The following is a 20,045-nucleotide window of genomic DNA, read 5'->3' as shown; positions in this document are numbered from 1 at the left end:
CTATGGATTAATAAACCACTTTTCTAACCTAATATCAAATAAAATCCAATAAACACTGCACAATTGATAATAGAAATTATCTAGAACATTTAGCACTATAAATTTATTCGAATCTTGCCTAGCCTAAAATTTTAAAATTTGATCCATGGAAAACATAACTCAAATTTTTTGCATACAAATCAACACCATAATCACTGAAATGGTTGTTATAGGTTAATTTAAGGCAAAAGACATGGAGAGCAACATGTGATGGTTGACAGATGTTTATTGATGGAATCCATGAGGGGAAAGACTTATTGGATTATGAATAGGGATTAAAAGCACAAAATTTGGGTTGAGCCTTGGAGGTGGCTAAACATGGTGTCCTAGAGGAAGCGTCCTTCAAAAAATTTCACCAACATGACCTACCATTAAGCCTTGGTGGTGGATTGTGTGTTGTAGGGCATAAAGCCAAACTTAAAGGAAGAAATAATGGCTAAATAGAGGGATCTCTATCGCAATACTGTGAAGACTATATCCCTCTCCTGACTAAGTATCATATTGTGAAACTGGGCCCAAGTGCCTAAGAATATAGATTATTCATACTTTGAATATGGCTTTCCATTCAAACCGGTGATGATGAAAAATTCATAGGGGAGGAGCAAGAAGAGTAGAAAGATATGAGAAAAAGGGAAGAGTAGTTGGGCCCAAGAGAAGTGAAATCCTTATAATTTCCCCACACAACTTAAGGAGTCATTTGAGAAATTGGAGTTGGACTTGTATACTATGATGAACATTTTTATACAATCACATATGCCTCTCTGGGGGTAGGCTTCATCTAATATTAAAGACCCACCAAATCTTAAGTCTTCTTATTCTACCCTAGCTCAGTCTATGAGGAGATCCTTAGGGACTTAGATGAGAAGAATTAGAAGAGGCACTCCTAGGACTACTTGCTTGCAAGCATGTGGTATACCATAAAGGCCACATTTCCATGCATCATCCAAAAACCAAAAAATGCCCTAGATGAATATGGAAGATATAGAAGAGTTTTCACTCTTGAGCGGGATAAAAAAAGAGGACTCAATTTTATAGAGCGATAATGTTATGGCTCGAGACTACCCCCTAGTCGTAACACGGTGCTTAGAACCAAAAGTGATCCCCAAGCTAACCCAAGTACTGGCATAATACTAGAGCAACTGATTTAGAATGTTTATAATAGCTAAATTTACTTAGTGGAAACATAATCATGAGGAAATCTAAATAAGTATAATACTGATAAAGTTTACAATATGATAAAACTGAAGAAAGAACTTGAATTACATATCATAACCCTGACTAACTATCTATGAAGGCTTTAATATACTGACTATAGATAATTGGGGCATGCTCCAACTACTACTAATTAAAAACATATGGATAAGAAAATGCAATGGACTGGGGTCCCCTTAATAAGGGAACTCATCACCTGCTAGCTGAATGTTGAGAACTATATAAACTTGATGTATGGACTATATCTGGTACCTTCATTATGAAGGAAGGTAGCAACAAACATATAAATATGGTTAGTATGTAGGAATGTACTGATTATATGGATATATGCACTAAATCATGGAAATTTTTAGAACATTCTTTAAAACTGAGGACCATATATTGTATGATAAAGCATACATTTAAAACATAGCTATATGTGAAAACTGTAAGATCTAGTGAGATTTATAAATCATGAGCCGAAAATAATTCTTTAAATAAAGAAACGGTAGAAACATGAATACTTGTAACGACCTGAAATCACCCCTCGGGATGCTACATAGTGCCTAGGGTCATAAGTGACCCCAAGCTAATCACTTGTCATCACACATAAGTTACTGAATAAAATGCATAAAACTGAAAGAATTAGGCAGAATATAACACTAAAATGAATTTGCTCTATACCAAAACTGGAGTCACAAGGTTACAACTCAACTTTTTACAAAAAATCAAAACCCAATACATCAACTAATACCCATAATTTATGAATCCTCTACTAGTACTAACCATGGGTAGTTGGGTCATGACTCCTTATCACCCCGACTCAATATGACTGAAAAAGAAAATACCACTCATCTCAACCGTATCACTAACTCGAGCCCTTGAATCAAAAAGACTCCTCACCTGCCAACTGGAAGCTGCGAACTGATTGGACATGGTACGTATGCTATACTTTGTACCTACATTATGCAAGAATATAGCACATAGAAGTATATGTGGATTAGCATTTGGGAATGTACTGAGTATATGGGGGTGAATGCATATCTATAAAATAGTATCAACCTTCTTCAGTCAAATCATGGATAAAATATGGGATGACTCATATAGCTTGAACAAGTATCAAATGTAAATCTCATAAATCACATAAGATGAGGCACATAACACAAATCTTGTGAGTCAACATTATCTAACCTTAAAATCAGAAATCTTCTCTTATTCTCAACACTCAAGACTAAAGGGGCTTTAAACAATACTATCAACTCATGCATATGCCTCAAGGAGGGTAAAAATTCATTAGTGCTCAAGATCTCATAACTCTTTTTGAACTCAAATACTTGGAATACAAAATCTTATCACTTTGAAACATACTTGAAGGCATTTCATTCACTTTAGGAAAATATCTCATTTCAAGCTTTAGGGAAATCATTCAATCTCAAAAGGAAGATACTCTAGTTTAGTGAAAATAACTCATCTCAAGGTTTCATGGGAAAAATACCAAATCAAGGGAAAACACTTCCTTTTGAAGAGACAATTCATATCAAGGGAATACTTTAGCTAGGAAACCATTTTTTAACCTCACTAGTAGGAAAATAGCTCATAGGAGGGAAAATACTTTAGTTTCCGAGGAAGTAGCTGATCTCAATTTTGAAAGTCAAGGGAGGTTCTCGTAACTGACATAAACCATGCGAGCTACATAGAGTCCAATATTTTTTCCTCCTAAGGAAGAGACCCCACGTTGGGGAGGAGCGGCATACTCTTTCTAGGAAGTATAACCTGGGTTTAGTTATCACTAAACAAAACTCGGCCTTGGTCCCAATATCAACTTGACCTTAGGCCCAATAATCAGAAACTCAGCCTCAGGCCTAACCTATGGTGTCACGTAGTTTTGGGGTAAGAAACTGTAGTAACTTATCCGCTCGGTGCTAAATACTACTCCCTTTGGATTATCTGCGCTCATTTAATAAAAATCCACTTTTAGAATAGGAATAACTCTTTGCTCCGATATCGGATTTAGGTAAAATTAGTATTGTTGGAAAGATAATTCAATTATCTATCTGCTGATAGGTCATGAGCTTAAAAATTACAAGTATAATGAGAGATATGCTCATTTGAAGTTTACTATACCAATATCCTTCTCAAGAATTCAATCGGTAAGGAATGTTTTGATTCGTCTGCTAGCTGGGAGTTATTTGAAGCCTTAATATACATCTAACTTACTCATAAAACTATAAAAGAACCATTATGTACTATGCATGATCTTGGTACATGGCTCTAATATTGGTTTATATTTTTTGGGTTATTACAATATCTCCCCCTTAGAAATATTCATCCTCGAATGATGACTGCTTGAGAGGGGAGAAAAGATAAAACGGTGCATACACTGATCATGCTCAACTAGAACATGATTTTAGGACTGAATTGAATTTTAAAATAAATATAGCCCAACTAAACATGCATATCTGATGCATGAATGATAAGATGAACTCATGAATGCATGACTGATGTTCGGATGAACTAAAATTTCTCGCAATGAGAATGCATATCTAATGCGTGATCGCTTAAATAAATTGATACATGAATGCATGGTAAGCTATGCAATAATACTTGATACCAATTTTATACTGGAATTTTGAACATGTAACTGAATAAGCTTTAGAAAAGTGGTTACCTCGATCTAAATATGAATTAGTGGAGAAAAAATAAGGGTACTTGGTTTGCATGTCTGCTTTTTCTTCCCAAGTAGCTCCCTCCACTGACTGATTCTGCCAAAGAACCTTGACTAGAGGGAATTCTTTGTTTCTCAGCCTACGAGTCTGATAGTCGAGGATTTTGACTAGAATATCTTCATAAGAGAGGCTATTCTGAATATCAATGCTCTGAATAGGGACTACAACTGCTGGGTCACCTATGCACTTCTTGAGTAAAGAGACATGGAAGACTGGATGAACTGAGGCTAGATTTGAAGGCAATTCGAGCTCATAGGCTACTTTGCCAAAGCAACTAAGAATCTTGAAGGGACTAATATATCGAGGACTGAGCTTTCCCTTATTACCGAATCTCTTCACTCCCTTTATGGGAGAGATCTTAAGATAGACATAGTCATCGACCTCAAATTTGAGATCCATTCTACAAACATCCACATAAGACTTCTGTCAGCTCTAAGCAGCATAAAGTCTTTCTCTTATCAACTGAACTTTCTCTAAGGCATCGAATACTAAGTCAGGCCCTATGACTGCGGTCTCACTAACTTGAAAACAACTGATTAGATACCTACATCTCCTACTATAGAGAGCTTTAAATGGAGCTATCTGAATACTAGAGTGATAGCTGTTGTTGTATGCAAACTCGATCAAAGGAAAGTGGTCACCCAACTTCCTTTGAAATCAATTTTACACGCCCTTAGCATATCTTCTAGAGTCTGAATGGTTCTTTTTTCTTGACCATCTGTCTGAGGATGAAATGCTGTACTAAGATGAACTTAGGTACCAAGACCCTTTTAGAATGCTTTCCAAAAGTGAGAGGTGAACTGGGTACCTTTGTCTGAGATGATAGATAGTGGAACACCGTGTAATCTGACCAACTCCTTGATATAGAGTTTGGCATAATCTCAGCTGAGTAAGAGGTACGAACTGGAAGGAAATAAGCTCACTTGGTCATTCTATCTATAATGATCCAAACTGAATCATGATGATGACCTGTTCTAGGCAAACCCATCATGAAGTCCATGTTCACTTCTTCCCACTTCCAAATAGGAATAGTGAACTCCTGCATGGAACCACTAGGTTTCTGATGCTCTATCTTAACTGGCTGACATATAGAGCACTTAGCTCGTAAGTCGTGGTACATCTTAGTATCCCCTGGATGAATAGAGTATCGCGCACCATGTGCTTCTGGAAGAATTTGCTGCCTTAATTCATCTACACCGGGAATACATAAATGATCCTGAAAACAAAGAACATCATCTCCCACTTGGGAGAAAACCTCTACTTCGTGACTCTGAACTAACTCTTTTAGCTTGACAAGGCTAGGATCCCTGTTTTGCTTCTCTTTCACCTTGGAAACTAGAGATGACTCTGAACTACTTTGAACACATACACCACCCTCTGAAGAGTCGACTAAGCGAATGCCTAGTCTGGCAAGATAATGAATCTCCTAATATAATTTCTTCTTACTATCCTCAACATGGGAAACATTATCCATGGACAGTCTACTGAGTGTGTCGGCCACTAGATTGGCCTTGCCAAGATGGTAAAGAATACTTATGTCATAATACTTCAAGAGCTCTAACTACCTTCTTTGACAAAGATTGAAATCTTTCTAGGAAAAGACATACTAAAGTCTCTTATGATCTGCGAAGACATCTACATGAACACAGTATAGATAATGCCTCCAAATTTTTAAGGCAAAGACAACTACTAATAACTGTAAATCATGAGTAGGATAATTCTTCTCATGGGACTTTAACTTTCTGGAGGCGTAGGCTATGACTCTACCATGCTGCATGAGGACATAAGCTAAACCTACTCTAGATGAATCACAATATACTATGAATCCATCAAAACTATCGAGAAGTGCTAAAACTAGAGCGGAGGTGAGTCGAGTCTTCAACTCCTAAAAACTCTTCTCACAAGGTTCTGACCACTGAAACTTGACCTTCTTCTTAGTCAATCTAGACATAGGAGATGTAATAGAAGAAAATCCCTCGACAAACCATCGGTAATAGCCAGCCAAACCCAATAAACTCTTGATATCTGATGGAGCGACAGGGCAAGGTCAGTTTCTTACCGCTTCGATTTTCTAAGGATCTACTCTAATGCCATTACCGGAAACAATGTGGACAAGGAATGCTACTGATCTTATCTAAAATTTTCACTTACTGAACTTGGGAAAAAACTGGTGATCCCTGAGAGCCTGAAGAACAATTATGAGATGGTCTGAATGATCACGCTCTGTGCGAGAATAGACCAGAATATCATCTATGAAGACTATGATGAATGTGTCCAAGTACTGCTTGAACACCCAGTTCATCAAGTCTATGAAAGCTGCAGGGGCATTGGTAAGACGAAAGAACATGACTAGAAATTCAAAGTGACCATACCGAGTACTAAAATCTATCTTCAAAATGTCATATTCTCTAATTCTGAGCTGATGATAGCCTGATTTGAGGTCTATCTTGGAGAAATAACTGGAACCTTAAAGTTGGTCAAACAAGTTGTCTATCCTAGGCAGCGGATACCTGTTCTTAACTGTGACTTTGTTGAGCTGATGGTAAGTAATACACATTCTGAGAGAACTGTCTTTCTTGCACACGAATAAGACTGGCGCACCCCTTGGGGATACACTGGGCCTGATGAATCCTTTATCTAAGAGATCCTTCAATTGATCTTTCATTTTCTTAAGTTATACTGGTGCTATTCTATATGGCAGAATAGAAATAGGCTGAGTATCTGGGAGAAGGTCTATGTCAAAGTCTATTTCCCTTTTGGGAGAAATGCCTGGAAGATCATCGGGAAAGATATGTTAATATTCATTAACCACTGGGACTGATTCGAGACTGGGAGATTCAAAACTGGAATCCTTAACATGCATGAGATGATACACACCCATTAGAAATCAATTTCCTTGCCCGTAGTTAGGAAATAAGCTGACCCCTGAAAGACAAAATGCTTCCCTTCCACTCTAGGACGGGCTCATTCGGGAACTGAAACTGAACTATCCTATTTCTACAGTCGACTATGGCTTAGTAGGAATGAAGCCAATCCATGCTGAGAATGACATCAAAATCAGTCATCTCGAACTCAACTAAATCAGCTAATGTGGATTTCTGAAATATCATAATCGGGCAGTTCCTGTATACCCGCCGAGCTATGATAGTTTTACCCACTAGGGTAAGACTGAAAAGGGCTCTGCTAACATTTTAGGACTGATTCTGAAATTGCCTGCTATGTATGGAGTGACAAAAGACAAAGATGCACCTGGTTCTAGCAAAGCATAAACATGAACATGGAAAATATGTAACGTACCAGTAACGACATCAGGAGAATTTTCCTAATCCTGTTGGGTCTGAAGATCATAGAGTCTATTTGGGAGTTGCCTACTAGTAGCACTAGAAGTGGCACCCTATAGGTTCGGGTGACCGAACAAAGCTGTGGAATGTTTCTACTGACCCTGAGGACCTGGCTGAGGACAGTCCCTAACTCTATGGCCTGGCTTACCATAACCAAAACAAATGCCTAGACCCGCTCTACACACACCTTGATGGTGCTTACCGCAGGTTTGACACTGAGGATAAGTGTGGCCACTGCTAGAACTGCTCTGAAATATAAAGCCTGGTGCCCTGTCTCTATTGCCATCCTTGAACTTCGGCACTAGGGCAGTAGCAGAGGAAGGGGATGGATCTGCTTACTTAGGATGAAACTACAAATGTTTTCCTCTCTCTGATTTGGGCTGAATAAAACTGAAACTGCCTGCTCTTGCTCTCTTGTTCTGCCTCTCCCTAGTCTTAACCTTCTGCTCCTCTATCTATTAAACGTGGGTCATGAGCCTGGCTAAAGTCATATCACTATTCAACATCACAGACCTACACTCATTTACCACACTATCATTCACCCCTGACATGAACTTGCTTATCTTAGTCCTATTGTCTGCAACCATATGAGGGGCATATTTGGCTAGCTGAGTAAATCTAAGATAATACTCTCTAACTGTTATATTTCCCTACCTAAGATTGATGAACTCAAGAACTTTGGCCTCTCTCAGCTCTTGGGGAAAGAATCTGTCTAAGAAAGCCATGACAAATTCCTCCAACTCAACAGGACTTGCATCCTCTAACCTTTTTGCTAAACACTGCTTATACCAAGTTTGAGAGACATCCTGCAATTGGTATGTGGCTAACTCGACACTCTGAGAAGAAGTGACTCCCATTATATCAATGAAATTTTGGACTTGGTCAACGAATTCCTAAGGATCCTCGTCTGGCTTAGACCCAAAGAAGGATAGAGGGTTCAGTCGGGTGAAATCCTGAATCCTAGCTGCTATTGAATTGGCCATTGGGCTGGCCGGAATGAATGCTGGTCGTTCATTCTAGGTAGCTACACACTGAGCAAAAGTGGTAAATGCGATCCTGAACTCCGCAAGAAAAAAATGTTTTCCCAAAGGATCTTTGGGCTGAGGAGCTGGCTGATTTCTTCTCTTTGGAGGCATATTTCTAAAATAAGAGAAGAGCGGATTAGACTGAGAGACTGACTTGAAATTATGTTTACTAGCATGACATGAATACTGAAAGAAGGGAGACTGTTCCTAAAACATCATATAGCCTCCTGTACATAAATGTGGCGCGCAATACACCCATGTACAAGACTCTACTAAATGCGGCTTTCAGACTTCCTAGGACTCTATTGGACCTTAGGCTCTGTACCAAGTTTGTAACGCCCCAATTTTCTAAATCAGAATGCTACACGGTGCTTATGAATCCGAAGGATCACAATCTAATCCATGACTGATATCTGTACCTGTACACTGTATATATAATGTAATAATGTAGAAAACATGAACATATAGGCCATAAGGTTCAACTGAATAAATAATCTGTCAAAACATAATATCCATATGGGTGAAAGATACCCAAAACAGCTGAAAACTAAATCAAATCTGAACATAAGTCTGAATACTAAATCTGAAAGCCTCTAAGTACTGTCTAAATAAGGAGTTGAAGGAACATGTATCCAACTAACTCCGTCTAGCAAAACTGAGCTGAAATAATAAATAAAATAAAATAATATCACCCTCAAATGGACGAGGACTCACTGCAACTCTGCGGCTGGATGCTACTACTGATCAGGAGCCCGTGTCTCTGAACCTATGGTGTAACATGAAAGAAAGAACCATAGTGCAATTGCGTCAGTACAACTTGAGTACTGAGTATACGAGTGAGGCAGGCTAATGCAAAAGGTTTTACATGCATGAACAATGCTAACTGATTGACTGATATAAACATGAGAGTGTAAACATACATACATAGTAACTAAGGTCCTGAGTACATGATAGCTAGATATGTACTCTAATACATGGTTTACTGATAACTGACATAGATGAAACTGTAGTTCTGGTAACATGGGTGACTGTATTTGATAGTTTTAAATCTGATGGAACTATCTGAGTTTTGTACTGTAACTGAATTTGACTGTATCTGATAGTCCTAGTATACTGATATCTGAGTTTTTTTACTGAGATAGAGTCTGAAAATGTGGAAGGTATTTATTTAACCGACATGCCCCATATGTGCCATTATGGATAAGATGGGGTCCAATCTCTGCCCTAACTGGAAGGATGTCAATACCGCACCACTAGTAAGGACAACATGTAAGAAACCCTCATATAACAGATAAATCTAGTGAGAACGGTGGGAACCCTCATATAATAGGTTAACCACCTCATCTACGCTCATATAAAAGACTGCGATGTCTCAAACTATGCTGGCTACATAGTTCTAGAATGCAAGGATGACTGCTAAGAATAACACCCTCATATACAGGTGAGTTCCCATTCTTGGGTTCAATTGGTGCTAACTCCTACTCCCATCTGAAGAGACTGAACATGATTTAACTAACTGTACGTAAGTGGAACTTCCTAAATTACATTGACTGATGGAATACTACTGATACTTAATAACTGACTGAGACCATGAGGTTTCTTGAGTCACATGGCTGACTGAATTCTACTGAATCATGGCTTGATTTTTTATATCATGAAACATGAAATGGCTCTAGGCACACAACTATAGTTTCGGGTACGAATACCTCTAGGTCTCGATAGAAGGAAACTGACACACATGACATGACTTGATCACAAGATTTGAGTCCACAATTCATAATATCATAAGTAAGGGATATCATATTTCATATAGTTAGTCAACATCATAAACATTGTAGGGAATGCATGGATATATTTCGTGTATATATTGTATATCTCCATTATCTTACATGTTTCATACCACCACAATAGCAACACATAAAAAGCATGGGATTCATATTGTAGTATATAGCTAACTTGGACTTGTCATTTAGACATCATAGAACCATACAAACATAAATTTCTAGCATCCTAAGCATTTTATCAAACACCTTGCATGCATTATTTAAGGCATAGGTGAGTTTCATACTTTCACCATATTAAACCACCTAAATTTCATGGTTTTCAATTAACAAACATATATATTCAATGAAAATACCTTTAGACATCACATTGAAACTTAAACAACAATCGTCAACATGTACATACTCATATCACCATAAAAGTTTACAAAATAATATTTAAAACATGGTTCTTGAGCTCTATGAATGGATTGGATCCATAGATGAATACTACATATACCTTAGAAAGGAAACCTTGATGATTTACTGGAGAGTTCTTGGATTTGAGAAACTTAATTCTCAATTATCTTGGAAAAAGACTTGAATCTTGCTTTTGAGAGATGAGTTTGATGGAAAAACCTAATCTTATGGTTGAGAGTGTAAGAGAGGGTTTTTGAGATGCTTAACTGAAGAAAAAAATGAGAAAAATTATGCCTCTTTAGGGTTATAAGTCGTTGAAGGTGAAGGAAATGACCAAAATACCCTTATGAAATAAATTCCCATTTACTGAAAAATCATAGCTGACAACATTTGTGACAAGGCATCAAAAAATGTGACAAGCCATCAAAAATGTCATCACATAGGAGCTGGAATTAATGGTTTCTGCCTAAGCCTGGCGACATTTATGACAAGGCGTAAAAAATGTGATAGGCCATAAAAAATGTCGTCACACAGAAGCTGGATTCTACCTAAGGCTAATGACATTTTTGACAAGGCATCACAAATATGGTAAGCTACCACGAATTTCATCACTTAGGAGCTGGTTTCTGCCTAAGGCTGACGACCTTCATGATTGGGCGTCACAGATGTGGTAAGCTACCACGAATGTCATCACACTATTTCCAGCATGTTTGGAGTAAAATAGAAATAACTCTTTTCTTTAATATCAAATTTAGGTGAAAGTGGTATCGTTGGAAAGATAATTTAATTATCTATCTGTTGATAGGTCATGAGCTCAAAAATTCAAAGTATAATGAGAGGTACTCTCATTTGAAGTTGACCATACCAATATCCTTCTCAAGAATTCAATTGGTAAGGAATGTTTTGATTCATTTGGTAGCTGGGAGTTATTTGAAGCCTTAATATACATCTAACTTACTCATAAAACTATAAAAGAACCATGATGTACTATGCATGATCTTGGTACATGGCTCTAATAGTGGTTTGGATTTTTCGAGGTATTACAATGTACTGGCATGATAATTGAGCAACTGATTTAGAATGTATATAATAGCTAAATTTACTAATTAGAAACATAAGCATGAGGAAATTTGAATAAGTATAATACTAATAAAGTTTACAACATGATAAAACTAAAGAGAGCTAGAATTACATATCATAACCCTGACTGACTATCTATGAAGCCTCGACTATACTGACTATAAATGGCTGGAACATGCCTACAACTACCACTAATCAATACGTATGGATAATCAAAATACAACACATAAATTTCAATGGACTAGATTCCCTGAAATAAGAAAACTCATCACCTGCTGGCTGATTGATGAGAACTATCTAACCTTGATGTATGGACTACATCTAGTGTCCATATTATGTAAGACTGTAGCCAAAAACACATATATGTGGTCAGTACATTGGAAGGTACTGATTATATGGAGACATGCAATAAATCATGTAAATAATTAAAACATGCTTTCAAACTAAGGATCATAAGTTATTTTCTAAAACATATATTTAAAACATGACTATATGTGAAAATCATAAGTCAAAGTGAGATTTATAAATCTTAAGCCAAAAATAATTCAATAAACTAGAAAGCGGTAGAAACATAAATATTGTATGTAAATCATATGTAAAGTTGAACATGTTGTAAAATTGAATGGAGGATTATGTATGGATATTGAGCATGAAAACATAAACATGTAATATTGAGAATGCATGAGCAAGATTAAACATGTATTGAAATAATTTGCAATATGAATGACCGAATCACTGTTATCTGCATAACTGGATAATTGAGATCTATATAACTGAATAACTAATATATGTACACTTGATCATGCAAACCTGAACTGACCTACTCTGAATACTACAGTGAGACTATGGGAGCAAACTACAATCGACATGCCCTAATTTAAGATATCGGCGTCCAACCTATAACCCTAGTTGGAAAAGTGTTGGTACCTTGCCATGGGTACCAACAAATAAATGATGATGTGGATTCACAAGGCTGATATACAAAAAAACCAAGGTGTCATGCATAACTGATAGGGGACACCTTATAAGCTATGGTGGCCATAGGTCTGAAACTTAGGGACTGCAACTATTGACTTATGTCTAACTGATGGAGGAGCTGCCATATCTGCTTTCACTCGGTGCTAAGTGTTAGTCCCAACTGAATGATACTTGTATTATTATTTATTTAACATGACATGATACTGTACTGATAAGTGCTCAACATTAACATGATAATCTGAACATAGCAATAAAATCATGGTCTGATTGACTTGTTACATGGAAATGAAATCATGTAAAATACATAGGTATCGGGTAGTCATAACCCGCTAGCACTAAATGATCATAAAAATATGATACCAATGCTTAAAACAGTGGTGCTAGATAATAGTTCAAAGCCCAAAATCATAAGACATTTCAATAATTGAGTAAAATACATAAACTTAAACATGGGGATGAGTTAAACATAAGAAAACAACATATTCATATGATTTAATTCATAAATCAATGATTTGACATGGAATCACTTGAATAGAGCATGAATAATTGAAATTTAAAGCATGAAATAAACTAGTTTCCCTGAGAACACATGTTGACATGGCTTGAATTCAAATTACTAAGAAATACATAGATTAAGTTCATAAGTTGCAAGGATAATTTAAAAAAATAGGATACAATTCATACTTTAAACAAAAAAGGATTTTTGGGCTCAATGGGTGAAAGGAACCCATTTATGAATTCCCCACATATATTAATTAGATGACTTCTTGAAGAAAAGCTTTAAATTAAAACTAAAATTCTTGAGTTCTTGAGAGAAGAAAATTCAATTTTGTTCTTGGAAAGTAAGGAAGTGTTTACGTGAGTTAATCACATGAAAATTTGGTAATAATATGTTTTAAAGCCCCTTAATTTATTTTAGAATGATTAGAAATGGTTAACGGGTGTGAAAAGACCTTAACTCTATTAAATAAAGTCAAAATAGAGCAACTTGGAAACTTGGATTTTGTTGGGCGGCACAAGCTAAAACCCAAGGCAAGAGTCTGTGGCATATGCCAAAAGCAAAGACCAGGGTTGGCAGCTCACACCAAAAGCTAAGCCCATCTAGCTGCTATTGGTGTTTGCCCTACAATGCACGGCTTTTGTGGAGGGTTTATATGGCAATGCACACCAAATTACAACTTCTAAAAGCACTCCTAACACTACCCACTTAACCTATACATAGTTTACCATCGACATGGGGGTCCTAAGGGTCATTTTTAAGGCATTGCTAGAGCATTAAAAGAATGGGGTGTTACACTTACTGTTTCTCATAAAAATGGTCATAACATTTTGCTTGGATATCAGATTAAGGCAAAATTGATATCATTGGAAAGCTAATTCTATTATCTACAATGGTGGGTCTTGAGATGCAATACTCTATACACATAAAAATTTATACACATTCAAAGTTGACCCTTGTAGAATCAAATACAAAAATTTGGCCTAATCGAAGGATCTTAGCTCAACTTTATTCTAAGTGAATCCCACGATCATTTTTCCACCTCATAAGCAATCTTCACACTAGGATACTGATTATGACATATGTATTCAAATATAAATCAAGGGATTTTTGTTTATGAATTTAGGAATAATGGTTTAAGGTCTAGCTCAAAAATGCGGGGTGTTACACTTAATGATGATGGGGCCTCAAGTTAATTTTTGGAATTGATATTCTCCTTTCACCTTTTTAGATACTTGTTTTTTTTGTTGCCTCCGATCGGAGAGTTATTAAATAATTTTTTATTTCCCATACTTTTAATATTTTATCAACTTGTTGGATTGTTGAATGTTACTATTATCAAGTCAAGAATTTTATGAGGTAGCTAAATCATTTTATTGTTATTTTATAATTGTGATCACTTCAAATATTTTTGAATAGGATTATAATAAATAGGAGAGGCTAGTAGTTCACTGTATTAAGTCCATTACAACTACATTTTCTCTGCTTTTGGTGATTACTAGGCAATGACTTTGCAAAAATTAACTTCTGAGTCTCCCCACTCTTTCACAATGAGGTACTATCTTAGATTCACCATAACAACTTTACCGTATAGTCACCAAGCCACGTTTATTACTTCACTTATAACTCAACATTCCTACTAATTGAGATTCAACAAATTTTATTTATGCCCAAAACCTTCCAACACTAGACCAAGATATATTTTAAATTGGCAACTCACCATATTTAACCTCACAAGACACAATCAAGAAAATAACAAGTAATTCAATCCTATCAATTTAAATTTCTAACATTCCAGTTCATTATCAAAGCAATTATATAAAAATACAAAATATAACACTTAATTAAGTCAAGGACAATCAATATTAGGAATCTAAAATTTATTCCTCCTATTAGTCTATACTAGTTAGAAACATCTAGATTCAAACATCCAAATGCCAATGAGATACCAATTGAGGTTGAGTATATTCAAAGTGTGGTTATGGAGATACCAATTAAATTAGTCTAGATACCAATAGGACTCAACCCAGGTAAAAAAACTAAGATAGCGTGAAAGAATAGAAGAAAGAAAATGATTCTAGATTCCTCATAGCCTCCTAATGATTTGATGTAGACATCAACACACCAATTTGTAGGACTCTACTCAAAATTTTCTCTTTTACTCATGAGATTAGTAAACTAGGATCTGATACCAACTGACCTAATATCATGCAGGCACCTGCTTTAACTATATAGGAGAACCCTTATCACCAAGCCAAACATGTAGAAATAATCATAATTATTTTTCAAAATAATTCAAAAAATTAAATATAACATTTACAAGAGCTCTAATATAATAAAAACAATAATGTAGCTTCCACCATTGGAACAGGATGAGCAAAAGTTATTGGTGAATACTTATTATGTTAAATACGAAACCACAACTGACCCCACTACATATCCATATCTAAAAAATAGGATATATCAAGAGTAGTATTGGTACAAGCATATCTACTGGTAAAAATTATATGTCGACTAGTATTATTAGAAACACATAGAAACATAATGAAAATTAAAGAATTATACATTGCATCTTAAATTTCATACTTATATAAAGTTTTAGCATCAAAGTTTTCCTTTGGACAATTTTCATTATCCTTATTTCTTAAAACACCCAAATTTTTAAATATTAATCCTACAAGTATAGTGCACCATGACAACCCACATACTTAACCATATGATATCAACCTTTCTTACTAATACCTTCGACAACTCTACTAATTCTCCACATATTATAACTACCTCCTTATTTACACAAGAACATTTAGGGTAACTATAGAAGCAATGCTAAGACATAATATGGAATTTTATAACAATTATCATCCAGACATAGATCACTAAATCTGCAAATACCCACCCCAAAATAATTTACCCCCTATCAGAGATCTCAAAATTATAATTATAGGAGAGAGTTTAACCATATAAAGTGGGGAAACCTATGACTTATCTAAACATCACAAGTGCAAACTTACCGATTTCCTCCATCACTTAACCATCTCAAAAGAGTGGACTCATTCTACCTTAGTTTTCTATAAAAAACTTAATAAAATATAATTCAATAAAATATAAAAGAGCAATAATATGAAACAATACATCACAATAATAAAATCAATCATATAATGTGTATACATTTACAAGGGTCTTATATGCCTATTAGTCATCACTTGCAGGAATTGATCTCAATCCATGTACCTCATATGCATGGTAGTTGACCCACCGAATATCTTGATATATGAATATGTCAATCAATATCAAAAAATGTTTGATGAAGTGAAACAAATAAACAATTACATAATTTATCAAGACACTTAGTCAAACTCAAGGTGTATTATTTTATTTATAAAGTCAACTACCAAATTAAATTATTCAGCTCATGGATAGGTAGGAATTCAAGTTAAGTATGCAACTTCAATTTAATTACCCAAATATTTATTTACCAATCCAATCTTTTTTTAATGCATAACAAAGTTTATATATACTAGGTTCCCTTGTATGATGACATATCTAATCTATAAATAAATTCTTTAGCCAATTGTTATCAACTGCTATCCATACGCCACTATCGTTACTACCTTACTATTATGCCTTACTCTATTCAAACTATTTTACATAATTAATATTATCTTAAGCACAACTATATTATGATACAATCTTTAAACATTAACCACACTTCCACTGCATCGATCTCTTGTAAGACCAAATTCTTGCAAGACCACTATAGGGACCTATTCCATTAATTAAGCCCTCTATACTACTTTCACAACTATGCAATCACACGTTACTCTATCCTCACCCGATTTAACCTAGTTCATATGGTATTAACTAATTTTTAATATTTCTAAATTAGATACTTCAAGCTTCACTTGCATATAACATATTGAACGACAAACTCTCATATACCCTATGATTTTTAAATAATTTAACCAGACAAACTATATTCTCATAAGCCTAAGCATAATATCTCCTGCCTAAGAATATATTTTGCACATGGAACTAACCCAAGACAACGACTATTTAACCATAACCCACCATAATATCATATTTTTATCACAAAGTGCATGGATTTTCTATCCCTGATCCAATGATATTGATTGTATAAAATATTCCACAAAAATATCATTAGGACACGTCCTCTTGAAGACTTGCCACTTTTCCAAAGTTGGTTTTAGCTTATAGGTAATCCTGGGATGTTTTTATGTAAGAGGAAATATAATTTAGCATTTGCACTAGGTGAAAAATAATATTAAAATATAGGGCCGATGGCCCCAACACCTCTGTAGAGGCCAGAGTGTCATTGTAATATTATTGCTGTAGCGATAAAAATATCGCTGCACTAAACTGGAGGATGGTCCAACCCTTTTTAATTTTTTATCAATTATTCTAACTTTGCATTTTTTTATACCTATATTTTAAATTCTAGAAGATCTTATTAGTAAATATCTCAATTAAGGCTTCATTTTAACAGTATTCATACTAATAATAGAAGAGGTTCTTACAAATTTGACAACTATGGTTTTGACAACTAGATCTATGATTATCCTCATCTAGAGGTTAAGTTCACCACTGATCTAGTTGTTTTTATTTTGATGGTTCTGACATTGATAAATCTCTTAAGATTTGTGAAAAAAATTGGCCTCCAAAAAATATATTAGAGGATCTTCTTTGTAATGCACCAATAGTTGTTCAGGAATTCACTAAGACACTGCCTACACTTCTTCAACTTCCATTACCTTTGTTAGCTTATTGAATATTATTGTTAGCAATTTAATGTTATTTTCCATGTTGGAGATCAATAGATATCTATCTTAGTTCTTATTGATTTATACAGTCAGTGAAAGATTACCATAATTTATGTAGAAACTATTCATAGTATATTGCTTGGAGTAGTTATGCATCATAAACTTATCTATTAGATCGGTAATTCATACACAGGGTTTATCTATAAAGGAATACCAACTCTATTATTTTCCATAAATTTATTCAATAGATCTAACCCTGTATAGAACATCTATAGAAATACGTGATATGAAAAACTATGATTTGGTTTCCTCTATTTATATTGGTTGAAGTCTTCCCAAGTATTATATAGTTTCCCCTTTAGAATTTTTCTAATGTTAAAGATCTAATCTCTAAATTTGCAATTTTTCCTTGGTGGGATCAACTTCTTTAGAAACACACTCACCAACTCTACCTACATATGGATTGAGTTCAATAGTAAATATGGATCAAATTTTAAGTGTCGCTGATAAGGAGTGTTTAAAACCCTTAGCCTAATCGAATCCTCTAAGACATTACTAATAGAATCCTCCAAGTCATTATGCTTTTTTATGAATTAACACACGCCACATAAGAGCTTCTTAAAACCCCCTATTGTTTATTTTATTCATTATGTCAGGGTGCAACCTTTGATAGTGCTAGCTACCGTGAAACATCAAAAACCTAAAAAATTAGAAATTGCTCTATATGAATCAACTAGCTTTCATAGGGACTAAAGTTGAAGAGGACCCCAAAAAAATCATCAATAAGATTTATAAAATACTTAAAACTATGCATATTAGTAAGATAGAGGGAATTTAACTTGTTTCTTACCATATGAAGGATGTTTCTCACAAATGGTATAAATATTAGGAATTGTCCTAAGGGAGTGACATGGCTCCCACAATGTAGGATGATCTTTATCGATGCATTTTTGGATCACTCCCTACCCTTTGAAATGAATATAACTAAGGTAGATGAATTCATCAAGCTTTAGCAAGTAAACATGAGTATAAAAGAGTACTGTCAAGACCTACCATTTAGTAGGTATGATAATTCCATAGTCGTATAAAATAAGTAACAAGCTAATGAATACTAAAAGAGTGAAAATAAATAGAATAGGCCAACTATATGTTTAAATAGATATAAAATACATAAGATAGGCCCACAAAAAGTGGGAGATAAAAAAAATCACATGACATGCCAATCTGAAGTGAAAGATAACAAAATTTACTAAAAAAAAACTTTCTCCAAACTTGGTGTCACTAGTATAAGAGTTGATAAGATAATAGAGTAGGTGCTAATGTAGTGAAAGTCTTTCTGAAATTATAAAATATTAACATGGATTACAAAAGCAAGTGGATAAGTGTCTAGACACCAATAACTCACCATAAATTTAATTAATAAGTATCCCAAAATAAGTGGGATCGGTTAGGGTGACTCATACTAGGCTATACACGAGAAAAACTATAGAAGCGTAGAATGAGTAAAAATTATGAGAACTTAGTAGGCATCATAGGCCAAACATACTCAAGAATATAATAAACAATATGAATTAAAATAAGAAAAAGCAACAGTTATTTATCCATCTATACATATATATAATGCAGTGTATGGCCAATGCAGTGAAACTAAAAATCTTACCTCTATCTACCTAGAATTTCACCTTGGATTTATCCATGAGTCCCAAAATCATCCCTAAGGTCTCCTGGTACCTCAACTTGGAAAATTCAATGAGACCCAAAATTTTACAATGGACTACCTAGATACCATACTCAAACTATACAAGTAACCAAGTAAAGTTGGCACTATCTGAGGTCCTACCTCAACTTAGGAAAAACAATGGCTCAATTTGAAGATTTACCCCCGATTTAGTAAATAGTTGTAAAATTTATCTTTAAGAGAAATTAAACTAGAAAATTAGTATTTTTCCTTAAATCTAAATCATTTTTCATGTGAATAGGTGCATGAGATATACAAATTCAACCTTATCTATACCCTAAACTAAAGACTAATAAGCTTCCTAATATTAAGAGTCAAGAAATAATACTTTTATAATGTTCTCATAATTGGCCAATAGTATAAACAATCAAACAAAACCCAATCGTCAAAAAAAAATCCCCTAACCAACATTTAATTATAATACATATCATGTATTTTAGACAAGTCTAAAGATTGGAAAGAACATAATC

Source organism: Capsicum annuum, chromosome 9 (genome assembly GCF_002878395.1).
Source record: "Capsicum annuum cultivar UCD-10X-F1 chromosome 9, UCD10Xv1.1, whole genome shotgun sequence".
In the NCBI taxonomy this organism is placed as follows: domain Eukaryota; kingdom Viridiplantae; phylum Streptophyta; class Magnoliopsida; order Solanales; family Solanaceae; genus Capsicum; species Capsicum annuum.
Note: the sequence above shows the minus strand (reverse complement) of the source record.